This window comes from Delphinapterus leucas, chromosome 10, assembly GCF_059928025.1.
Source record: "Delphinapterus leucas isolate spDelLeu-1000000601 "Yukka" chromosome 10, BTC_Dleu_Yukka2, whole genome shotgun sequence".
NCBI lineage: Eukaryota > Metazoa > Chordata > Mammalia > Artiodactyla > Monodontidae > Delphinapterus > Delphinapterus leucas.
The window spans coordinates 73,515,130-73,528,189 of NC_143138.1; the positions used below are offsets into that span (position 1 = coordinate 73,515,130).

Below are 13,060 nucleotides of genomic sequence, written 5' to 3' on the forward strand. Positions count from 1 at the left end.
GCATACAGGTCTTTTGTCTCCCTAGGTAGGTTTATTCCTAGGTATTTTATTCTTTTTGTTGCAATGGTAAATGGGAGTGTTTCCTTAATTTCTCTTTCAGATTTTTCATCATTAGTGTATAGGAATGCAAGAGATTTCTATGCATTAATTTTGTATCCTGCAACTTTACCAAATTCATTGATTAACTCTAGTAGTTTTCTGGTGGCATCTTTAGGATTCTCTATGTATAGTATCATGTCATCTGCAAACAGTGACAGTTTTACTTCTTCTTTTCCAATTTGTATTCCTTTTATTTCTTTTTCTTCTCTGATTGCCATGGCTAGGACTTCCAAAACTATGTTGAATAATAGCAGTGAGAGTGGACATCCTTGTCTTGTTTCTGACCTTAGAGGAAATGCTTTCAGTTTTTCACCATTGAGAATGATGTTTGCTGTGCGTTTTTCGTATATGGCCTTTATTACGTTGAAGTAGGTTCCTTCTATGCCCACTCTCTGCAGGGTTTTTGTCATAAATGGGTGTTGAATTTTGTCAAAAGCTTTTTCTGCATCTATTGAGATGATCAGATGGTTTTTATTCTTCAATTTGTCAATATGGTGTATCACATTGATTGATTTGCGTATATTGAAGAATCCTTGCATCTCTGGGATAAACCGCATTTGGTCATGGTGTATGATCCTTTTAATGTGTTGCTGTATTCTGTTTGCTAGTATTTTGTTGAGGATTTTTGCATCTATATTCATCAGTGATATTGGTCTGTAATTTCCTTTTTTTGTAGTATCTTTGTCTAGTTCTGGTATCAGGGTGATGGTGGCCTCATAGAATTGGGAGTTTGGGAGTTTTCCTTCCTCTGCAATGTTTTGGAAGAGTTTGAGAAGGATGGGTGTTAGCGCTTCTCTAAATGTTTGTTAGAATTCACCTGTGAAGCCATCTGGTCCTGGACTTTTGTTTGTTGGAAGATTTTTAATTACAGTTTCAATTTCATTACTTGTGATTGGTCTGTTCATATTTTCTATTTCTTCCTAGTTCAGTCTTGGAGGGTTATACCATTCTAAGAATTTGTCCATTTCTTCCAGGTTGTCCATTTTATTGGCATAGAGTTGCTTGTAGTAGTCTCTTAGGATGCTTTGTATTTCTGTGGTGTCTGTTGTAACTTCTCCTTTTTCATTTCTAATTTTATTGATTTGAGTCCTCTCCGTCTTTTTCTTGATGAGTCTGGCTAATGGTTTATCAATTTTGTTTATCTTCTCAAAGAACCAGCTTTTAGTTTTTTGATCTTTGCTGTTGTTTTCTTTGTTTCTATTTCACTTATTTCTGCTCTGATCTTTATGATTTCTTTCCTTCTGCTAACTTTGGGTTTTGTTTGTTCTTCTTTCTCTCGTTCCTTTAGATGTAACGTTAGATTGTTTGAGATTTTTCTTGTTTCTTGAGGTAGGCTTGTATAGCTATAAACTTCCCACTTAGAACTGCTTTTGCGGCATCCCATAGGTTTTGGATTATCGTGTTTTCATTGTCATTTGTCTCTAGGTATTTTCTGATTTCCTCTTTGATATCTTCAGTGATCTCTTGGTTATTTAGTAACGTATTGTTTAGCCTCCGTGTGTTTGTGTTTTTTATGTTTTTTTCCCTGTAGTTGATTTCTAACCTCATAGCGTTGTGGTCAGAAAAGATGCTTGATATGATTTCAATTTTCTTAAATTTACTGGGGCTTGATTTGTGACCCAAGATGTGATGTATTGTGGACAATGTTCCGTGCGCACTTGAGAAGAAAGTGTAATCTGCTGTTTTTGGATGGAATGTCCTATAAATATCAATTCAATCTGTCTGATCTATTGTATCATTTAAAGCTTCTGTTTTCTTATTTATTTTCATTTTGGATGATCTGTCCATTGGTGTAAGTGAGGTGTTAAAGTCCCCCTCTATTATTGTGTTATTGTCGATTTCCTTTTTTATAGCTGTTAGCAGTTGCCTTATGTATTGAGGTGCTCCTATGTTGGGTGCATATATATTTATAATTGTTATATATTCTTCTTGGATTGATCCCTTGATCATTATGTAGTGTCCTTCCTTGTCTCTTGTAACATTCTTTATTTTAAAGTCTATTTTATCTGATGTGAGTATTGCTACTCTAGCTTTCTTTTGATTTCCATTTGCATGGAATATCTTTTTCCTTCACCTCACTTTCAGTCTGTATGTGTCACTGGGTCTGAAGTGGATCTCTTGTAGGCAGCATATATATGGGTCTTGTTTTTCTATCCATTCCGCAAGCCTGTGTCTTTTGGTTGGAGCATTTAGTCCATTCACGTTTAAGGTAATTATCAATATGTATGTACCTATTACCATTTCCTTAATTGTTTTGGGTTTGTTTTTGTAGGTTCTTTGCTTCTCTTCTGTTTCCCACTTGGAGAAGTTCCTTTAGCATTTGTTGTAGAGCTGGTTTGGTGGTGCTGAATTCCCTTAGGTTTTGCTTGTCTGTAAAGCTTTTCATTTCTCCATCGAATCTGAATGAGATCCTTGCCAAGTAGAGTAATCTTGGTTGTAGGTTCTTCCCTTTCATCACTTTAAGTATATCATGCCACTCCCTTCTGGCTTGTAGAGTTTCTGCTGAGAAATCAGCTGTTAACCTTATGGGAGTTCCCTTGTACGTTATTTGTCGTTTTTCCCTTGCTGCTTTCAGTAATTTTTCTTTGTCTTTAATTTTTGCCAATTTGATTACCATGTGTCTCGGCATGTTTCTCCTTGGTGGGTTTATCCTGTATGGCACTCTCTGCGCTTCCTGGACTTGGGTGGCTGTTTCCTTTCCCATGTTAGGGCAGTTTTTGACTATAATCTCTTCAAATATTTTCTCTGGTCCTTTCTCTCTCTCTTCTCCTTCTGGGACCCCTGTAATGCGAATGTTGTGGTGTTTAATGTTGTCCCAGAGGTCTCTTAGGCTGCCTTCATTTCTTTTCTTTGTTTTTTGTTTATTGTGTTTCACAGCAGTGAATTCCACCATTCTGTCTTCCAGGTCACTCATCCATTCTTCTGCCTCAATTATTCTGCTATTGATTCCTTCTAGTGTATTTTTCATTTCAGTTAGTGTATTTTTCATCTGTGTTTGTTTGTTCTTTAATTCTTCTAGATCTTTGTTAAACATTTCTTGCGTCTTCTCGATCTTTGCCTCCATTCTTTTTCCGAGGTCCTGGATCATCTTCACTATCATTATTCTGAATTCTTTTTTTGGAAGATTGCCTATCTCCCTTTCATTTTGTTGTTTTTCTTGGGTTTTATCTTGTTCCTTCATCTGGTGCATAGCCCTCTGCCTTTTCATCTTGTCTGTCTTTCTGTGAATGTGGTTTTTGTTCCACAGGCTGCAGGATTGTAGTTCTTCTTGCTTCTGCTGTCTCCATTTTCAGTACTTTTCCGTCATCCTGAACAGAAACTCTGTACCCATTAAATAACTCTCCTCTTCTCCCCGAGGCTCTAATAACTGCTATTTCTACTTTGTGCCTCTATGAATTTGCCTATTCTAGGTGACTTATGTAAGTGGAATCACATAATATGTGGCCTTATGGTGTCTTTTTTTTTTTTTGAGGTACGCGGGCCTCTCAGTGTTGTGGCCTCTCCTGTTGCGGAGCACAGGCTCCGGATGCTCAGGCTCAGCGGCCATGGCTCGCGGGCCTAGCCGCTCCGCGGCATGTGGGATCTTCCCACACAGGGGCACGAATCCATGTCTCCTGCATCGGCAGGTGGACTCTGAACCACTGCGCCACCAGGGAAGCCCCTTTATGGTGTGTTTTATAGCACAGAAGTTTTAAATTTTGAAGTTCAGTTTATCCTTCATTTTAAAAATAATTCTAGCAACCCTAAAATTTTAAATTTATATTACTATTTGTGCTTTTGCTATCATGTCTAAGAAGCCATTTGCCTAATCCCAGGTCATGAAGACGTATTTTATCCATTTTTGAGTGTTCTCTTACTTGGTCCTCCCATTTGTATATTAAACATCAACCAATATAAACTGTCAGTGGTCTGTCAGTGGTTTTATGAGAAGGGTTTATTAGATGTTGTACTATTTAAAAATTTTTAGATCAGGATAGTGGTTTCAAACTTTAGAATCTCTTGAGATGCTTACTGAAAACAGGTTCCTCAGATCATTTTTGTACATTTGTAGTAAACGTCTAGGAGACTTGGCATCATGTGGTTGAAAAGTGTGGAATTAAGATAGTCCAGCATAATGATAAAGAGCCTGGATCCTGGATTCTGACTAGCTGGGTGTGAATCCTGGCTGTGCCACTTTCTTAGCCATATGATCTTGGGCCAGTCACTTGTTGTCTCTGGGCATTCATTTCATCTCTCAGGGTTGTTGCAAGGATTAAACAAGCTAGTATCTGTGAAGCACTTAGAATAGTTTGGCAATAGTAAGCAGCACATGTGTGTTATATATTGTTATACCCTTTAACTCAGTAATATCATTTTCAGGGACTTAATCTAAGAATATTAACAGATATATGTATAACACTTTCATCAAAGACATTAATTGCAAGAAGTCTTCTATATATATAGTCAGAAGACCTATGGTTAAATATCTTAATGAAATTTATGAAATGTCATTTAGCCATTTAGTCATATTCAAAAAATATTTAATGCCTTGGGAAAATAGTGATTTAAGTGAAAAAGTCAAATTAATATACAACTACTTACAAAGTAGGTCTCTAAACTTCTTTAAACATATGGGGCAGGGCAATGGAGTGTTGGTCTTGTAATGCATATAAATAAATAAGTTAAACTGTTGACAATGATTATCCTTGGAAGCTGGGAGGAATAATTTTAATTTTCTTCTATACTTTACTTTCTTGACTTCAGTGATAAGTATTTTATGCTCAGAAAAACAAATTAATTTTGAAAAAGACCAGAAGAGAGGAAAAGCCCAGTGTGAAATAGGAAAAATGATAGGAAAATAGGAAAAGCCCAATGTGAAAGAGGATAATAGGATGATAGAAAAATAGGAAAAGCCCAGTGTGAAATAGGAGAGCATAATGGGAATAGGAAACCTGCATCCTAATACTAGTACTGTTATTAAATGATTTTCAACCTTGATTGAATTTTATCTCTTCCTTGGTGACATAGTTTCCTTATCTGTAAAATGAGAAATTGGACTAAAATTTAAAAGGCAGTATAGTAGAATGGTTAAGAGCTGCGAGGTCAGAAGTGGGGATTTAGGGACTACAGCTGAGGAGATCATTACATGGATTCACACGCTAGTTCTTATTTGCTTGGTGACTTCTGGCAAGTAATTTGCCAGAAACTCTGCCTCAATTTTCTTGTTTTTAAAGTGGGGTTAATAATAATACCTCACAGGGGAGTGGTGAGAATTAAGTGAATTAAATCCATGTAAAGGACTTAATATAGAGCCTGGCACACAGTAAGAATTCAGTAAATGTTAACCATTTTTACTGGTATGTAGATCCTTTCTAATGAGGTTATTATTTATTGCGAATATTTTGAGTCAAGTGAGTGATTCTTAAATTTGTCATTTGAAAGTTTAATCAGTTTTCTATATAGATATTTTTGAGATTGTGGAGGCTATTGATTTGTGAAATAGAATGTTTTAGAGGCCCTGGCCCCCACTCCCAGCTTGCCTTATTTGTTTTGTGTTCTTGTACAGGCAGCTTCTTTGAGGTCCTAAGTTATCTCATCCATGAGAGTATTTTGTAGACCATTTCAGCAGTAAAAATCTCATATTTGATTTTTTTAGTTTTTTTCTAACTCTTTTTGTTCTGAAGCTGATGTGTGCAGCTTAATCTGTCTGTAATTAAGTTGCATAGGCTGTTAGGTTGTACCTATTTTTCTTCAACTGATGTTTCAATTTTAAACTTGAGAAAATGGCATAAAGCCCAAGGGAATGTTACAGCTCAGTTGACTTGCCCATTCTAGAAAAAGCTAACGTTATATTGTAAACTCAGCTAGAAGTTGGTGGAGCATTACCTCTGGTGTAACTCGATTGATGCATAGATGTTATTTAATTTAATCCCAGAAAAAGAATACCCAAATGTTTTAAGAGGTAAATCTGAGTGTGAAAATCACTTTCAGAGTCAGCAACCACATTGAAATTCATTTTTGGAACCCTGAACAAAGACTACAAAAATAGATGACTTTTGTAATATTATATCATTTTCTTTCACTGACTATATGAGATAATTAAGTCTTTGGTGAATAGTGACTCAGCTATTCCATTGCTTGGGAAATTTTTGTCTGTGAACAAGTCACTCTGTGATACCTCAGTTTATAATGGCAGTCAAAATGAAGATGAAATTTGTATTTTAATACACTTATTCTTAGATCTTCAGAAGCTCTCTCCTTTTCTGCATGCAGTAACTGCAGTAGGCAACCCACCATGGGGGGCATTATTTCTGTGTTAGAGAATGAATTAGTAGAGTTAACATTGCCAGGAAGCAAAAGGCAGTAGTTTGACTGCCACAGTTAAGGGATACAATTTGTTACTTATAACAGATATAAGGTATTTTCCTCTAATTGTAATAACTTGTTCATTAAACATACCTAGCTATAATCCTTATAACAAGAGAGTGGTATGTCTTTTGGCTTGATGGGTAAAATAAGCTTGAGACAGCTTTGTGACTCACTGACACAAGAGTGAAAAATCTCTGCCTGACTTCGGAATTGGATTTTATTTTAGGATGAGTTGTTTCTGTAAGTATAGATATGAGAGAGTTCCTATCCTACACGTCTAATATCTTATTCTATCTCCCCATAGATTTAACTCAGTGCTTCCAAATTCCCCCAGCCTATACTTTTTGTATCTTCTGCCACTTGGTTCACGTTAATTACAAAGTGTTTGTATTTCTCCCATATTTTTCTTTCTGAATGTAAGAATTTATGAACTTTTCCATTAAACTTTAAAAAAATTTATTTATTTATTTATTTATTTTTGGCTGTGTTGGGTCTTCATTGTCGTGTGCAGGCTTTCTCTAGTTGCAGTGAGCAGGGGCTACTCTTCATTGCGGTGTGCAGGCTTCTCATTGCAGTAGTTTCTCGTTGTGGAGCACGGGCTCTAGGCGCGTGAGCTTCAGTAGTTGTGGCTCGCGGGCTCAGTAGTTGTGGCTCGTGGGCTTAGTTGCTCCATGGCATGTGGGTTCTTCCCGGACCAGCGTTCGGACCTGTGTCCCCTGCGTTGGCAGGCAGATTCTTAACCACTGCGCCACCAGGGAAGCCCCCTTTAAACATTTTAAATTGTGTTTTGGGTTTGTCGATTTGTTTCAGTTTTTTAAAATTTCATTTTTTCTTATAGAAGAGACTAGTAACATATTTGCTTCTGTGGAGGGAAATTGGGAAACTGTGGGGCATGGGAAAGAAGATGTACTTTTCACTGTACCACTGGACTTTTGGAACCCATTAAATTTTTCTCCCATCTTTTTAAACTTAATTTTATAGAGTAGCATAAACACGTTTACAAACTGTTTGTTTGTTTGATGGGTTTTATTTCTTTTAAAGTTGAGAACACAAAGTTTCTTAAAGTTGACCATTGAATGTTCTGTTGAAGGCATAATAGTAAGTTTACAGTGCTCCTTTATTTATTTATTCATTCATTCATTCATTCATTCTGCTCCGGGTCATAGTTGCACCACGCAAGATCTTCGCTGTGGCATGCAGGCTCTTAGTTGTGGCATGCGGACTCTTAGTTGTGGCATGTGGACTCTTAGTTGTGGCATGTGGGATCTAGTTCCCTGACCAGGGATCAAACCCAGGCCCCCTGCACTGGGAACATGGAGTCTTATCCACTGAACCACGAGGGAAGTCCCTGCAGTCTTCCTTTAAGTGATTCACTTGATCCATAAACTTCAAAAGATGGATCACTGTAATAGAAGTGATGGCCTAGTTCTTCTAAAGGTGGTTTGGGATCAACTGTAGCAAACTAGACTGTGCTCTCAATTTCTTTCTTCACTTCAACATCAGTTTCCTTTCATTCTTCAACACTGGCAGTATTGCTGCGTGCTATTCTATCTCAGAGAAGCATAATAGGGTCACTGTTCTTACTTCTTGTATTTCTTCTTGTGTATAGTAACCGGCTCCAAGATCATGCATACTGTGTCCTTCATAATGTTGGGTCTGCAGCTCTATCAGTATGATCCCCTATACAGATCTGTAATAGGCAGCTGCAATCTTTGTTGCCTCCTGGACACATAGAGCATCCATTCCATCTGACCTAAGCCCAGGAAGAAAATTGTCTTTCTTGTAGTAATCAGTGATGGCTGCTGCTCTCTAAACAGATGTTCCCATTACACAGTCGTTTTTCTCACAGATGAAAATAAACGGTCATTTCCACAAAGTTGCCATGTTGTATGCTTCAAATATAAAGTCAAACAGACCTCATTTTTTCCATTATACAATTGGCCCTCCCTATCCATGGGCTCTGCATCCACCGATTCAACCAACTGCAGATTGAAAATGTTTGGGAAAAAAATTCCAGAAAGTTCCAAAAAGCAAAAATTGAATTTTCCATGCACAGGCAACTATTTACATAGCATTTATATTGTATGAGGTATTATGAGTAATCTAGAGATGATTTAAAGTATATGGGAGGATGTGCATAGGGTTATATGCAAATACAATGCTATTTTATATAAGGGACTTGAGCATCTGAGGATTTTGGTATCCATGGAACCAATCCCCCTTGGTATCCTGGAACCAATCCCCCTTGGATACTGAGTGGTAACTGTACTTACAGGCCAGACCAGTGCTCAGGGGAACCTGAGCTCTGACAATGCCCTGATCCCCGTAGAAGGCCTTAGTGTACATGTGTATTAATCCTGCTTTTCCTTTAGCACAACCTTCTCTTTGTCTTGTAAACTCTACAAATTTCTAGGACAGAAAGTCCACAAGTAAAACTAAAGCCATGAGCCCAGTAGGCTGTGATGAGATGATCTATGATTTTTATCCCGACCTCAAGTCCCCCACAAACTTCTTGACATTACATAAGTAACAAAAACCACAAATAACTTTGTTTGATTCCATTGGCAAACAGTCTGTATCATCCTGTAGAGTCTGAGTCTCTCTTCACTACCGAGCACTGTTGTGATACGAGGGCCCTCTTACTACCCATGAAGGTCACATTTCTTCATTTCAAATGTACCATCATTTGCACAGTTACGGGATGCCACCAGTGTTCTGCTAGCCATGACCCGCAGGAAATGGTGAGAATCTTCCTCTTAGAGGATCTTCCTCCTGAGTGCAGGTCGTGGTGGTGGCAGCAGTGATGACATGCTCTATGCTGGGCCATAGGTACACAGATATTTTTAAAGAGTGCAGAATATTCATGGATGGGCTGCAGTTTTCTTAACTGTTCTTCCATTGTTGAATATTTACATAGGTTCCATCTTTTAAAACTATTATAAATTTTGCTTTGCTGAATATATTTATACCTAGATCTTTATTTATGTTTTTTATTACTTCTGTAGGCTAAGTTCTCAGAAGTAAATCAAAGGGGACATTGTTTTAAAGCTCACTTCGTATACTTTGCCAAACTGCTTTCCAGACAGGTTGTGCCAATTTACACTCCCATGACCAGCTTGTGAAAATGTTTCTCTTATGTCACTCTTGAACGCACTGAGTGTTATTTAAAATACTTTCTGCCACTTTCATCAGTAACAAGCTGAATCCCTTAAATTTTTATATTACAAAGTTATTTCCTATGTGTGTGTATATATTCATATATTCTTTTCATCCTTCCTCTGTTCATTAGCCTTTTAAAAACAGCTTTATTGAAGTAGAATTTACATTCCATAAAATTTACCCATTGTAAAAGTAAGTTTAGTTTACTTGAAGTTAATGGTTTTTAGTAAATCTGTAGTTTTGTAATCATCACCATAATCTAGCTATAAAACATTTTCATCACCCCCAGAAGTTCTCTTGTGCCTATTTGCATTCAGTCCTTGATTCCCACATGCAGCCTTAGGCAACCACTGAACTGTTTTCTGTCTCTATAGATTTGCATATTCCAGAAATTTTAAATAAACAAAGTCATACTACATGCAGTCATTTGTGTCTGGCTTCTTTCCGTTAGCATTATGTTTTTGAGGTTCATCTATTTTATAGAATGTATCAACAGTTCATTCACTTTATTGCAGATATATCTTATTTATTCAGTGGTTGATGGGTATTTGGATTGCCTCCAACTTTTGGTTATTATGAACAGCGCTGCTAGGAACATTTGTGTACAGTACTTTGTGTCTTTTATTTCTCTTGGCTAGATACCTAGGTGTAGAATTGCTTGGAACCCATTACATTTTATATCATTACTTAGCCACAAAAAATGTTTCTTGTTTTTTTTGCGGTATGCGGGCCTCTCACTGTTGCGGCCTCTCCCGCTGCGGAGCACAGGCTCCGGACGCGCAGTCTCAGTGGCCATGGCCCACAGGCCCAGCCGCTCCGCGGCATGTGGGATCTTCCCGGACCGGGGCACGAACCCACGTCCCCTGCATCAGCAGGCGAACCCTCAACCACTGCGCCACCAGGGAAGCCCAAAAATGTTTCTTTTATTGTACTTTTTTTTTTTTTTTTTTTGCGGTACGCGGGCCTCTCACTGCTGTGGCCTCTCCCGTTGCGGGGCACAGGCTCCGGACGCGCAGGCCCAGTGGCCATGGCTCACGGGCCCAGCCGCTCCGCGGCATGTGGGATCTTCCCGGACCGGGGCACGAACCCGTGTCCCCTGCATCAGCAGGCGGATTCTCAACCACTGCGCCACCAGGGAAGCCCCAAAAATGTTTCTTTTAAAGAAAGGATGATAGCACTGTATTTGAGAAGAAACATAAGTAAATGATATAAAAGAGTTAAACTGGAATGATTGGATCAGGCAAGTGAAAAGTTCTAAGACATGCAGTATGACTGTATAATAATGGAAACCCCTTCAGGATTTATTGGTACATGAGCAACTGCTAGAGCCTAAAACCAAGTGAAGGCAAAAAAAAAAAAAAAAATTAATGAATATCTAAATAAACATTGATAACTACTTTGTTTCCATGAAAAATGAGAACAATGGAAATAGAACATCATTTGCATTCATTATGACAGCAAAATGAGTATATATAACACGCAAAATGTCCTTTGCAATATAAAAGGTCAACAAGATTTTTGTAGGTGGACCAAAGAACTATGCAGTCAGTTTGTTCAAGATGAATATATGTAGTAAACAGACATCCTTGCTAGTAACCACAGAAATAAATATCTTACAAAATGGTTGTTATATTAAATTAGCAAAATGAAAAATATGTAGTGCTAGTAAGGTTGTGGTAGTGACGTTAGCTTTGTGTTTTGGTCTAGTCCAAGTGCAAAGCAGTGTGGCAGAGCTTGTCCACATCTGTGGAGTAGTAAGATTCTGGGGTAACCTCTGTTTTAGCTTCTTTGAATGTAATTAACATGTTTTAATAGTAAATTAATAAGGGAAGAAGTAAACCAAAAGATAACAGCCACAGATTTCTCCCATGTGCTGAAATCCAGTCTGGTTGTGCTTTTCTCTCTCTGCTCTCTCTGTGACTCACCTAAACTCTGGAGGCACTAACCCAACTCAGCTATTTTTCTCTCTGGCCTGGAGAGCTGCAGGTGATCTGAATCCTGCTTTTCCAGCTTTCACTAAATCCTGGATCCAGTTGTCCTTTAATCCTATGACTCACACCTTGAGAGTCACCCCCACCCCACTCCAAGAAAATGCTTTTAACTTTCTCATAGTGAGTAATAATTCTGTCACATCTTTTCTATGCTTTAATGATTTTGTGTTAGGTGCTCATTTGAAAATACGCTTCTGGTTGATTTTCTTTTTTTTAAAGTTCTTTGCAGAGTTCTTCTGTATGGGTGGGACCAAACACTTATGAGTCACTCCCAGTTAGTACAGTACAGCCATCCAAGAGTAAGTGATTTTTCAGTGTGACAAATTGTCTGCCAAAAAATTATAAAGTAGAGCTAAAATCAAGAAGCGGAAATTGATCCTTGCCCTGTTTATTTCCCCCTGTATCTTCAAGTTATCTCTTTTCTTCCAGTGTCAAAAATTCTTTCCATTCCTGACAAATTTTTATTGTATTGGTAATATTTTTCCCTAAGTACTAGCATTATAGGTTTTTACATCATCCATACTTAAATACTTTTCCTTATTATATAAGGCTATGAGTTTTATTGTTGGTTGAGTTTATATAAAGTCGTGGGTGAAGTATTATGTAACAATCAAGAAGTCAGGCATGATAAAAAGTAAAAATTTTCCTATTCATTTTGTTATACTTGACAACAATTTTTGGTTTATTAAGAAATACATCACCAATTTTCTTTGTATAGAGCAACCACAAATACTCTTCTACTAAAACTGTAAATACTCCTCTACAAGAGGTAGTGGTGCAACTGTATTTAGTTCTTTAGTCTTTTCCACTCAGATTGGCTTGACTACTTAGGGACCTCAGGAAGAGATGACCTGTAGATTCTACTAATTTTTGAAAAATTAATACAACAGAATTGGAAAGTCCAGACTGTTACGTGATTTGACTTGATTTCTGATCCCCACCAGTGTATTCAGGTCACTACACTATCTCTTTTTAAACTGGTAAAGGTGTTAGTCCTTGGCTGGTTCCCTGGCCTCTTGGTTATTTCTTTTCCTGATTTTTTCTGTAGCTTTTTGACTGTTTTGTCTGAAATTCCTTCAAGCATATTCTCCACTAACTCTCCATAAAGTGTTAGTGTTCCTAAAAGTTCAATCATTGTTTTCCTCGTAAATGTTATTTTTGGATCATCTCATTTATTGCAATAATTTTAATTACCACTCAGATGCCTCTCAGATATCTTGAGCTCTAAGGTCTGAGTTTTCTACCCATTGCCTGCTTACATTTATTCACTTGAATGTCCTATAGAGGCTCTAAAAACAATATACCCCAAATTGAAATGAATCATTCACCACCCCCTCCCCAGTATTTCCAAATACAGGTAATGGCCTTATCATCTGCTCAGTAGCTCATACTAGAAACTACTGCTTTTCAACACTGAGCACTTAAGATCTGTCCCTAAGCCCGTTTCACTGCTTCTAACACTG

The 13,060-nt window shown here is 37.7% G+C and overlaps 1 protein-coding gene and 1 pseudogene across 28 annotated transcripts in view; one reads left to right on the plus strand and one right to left on the minus strand.

The window, feature by feature from the left end:
- SLMAP (sarcolemma associated protein) overlaps positions 1-13,060 on the plus strand; it is a 150,754-nt gene that overhangs the window by 31,734 nt on the left and 105,960 nt on the right. The window lies entirely within an intron of this gene.
- LOC149748295 (pyruvate dehydrogenase E1 component subunit alpha, somatic form, mitochondrial pseudogene) lies at positions 7,183-8,484 on the minus strand (annotated as a pseudogene).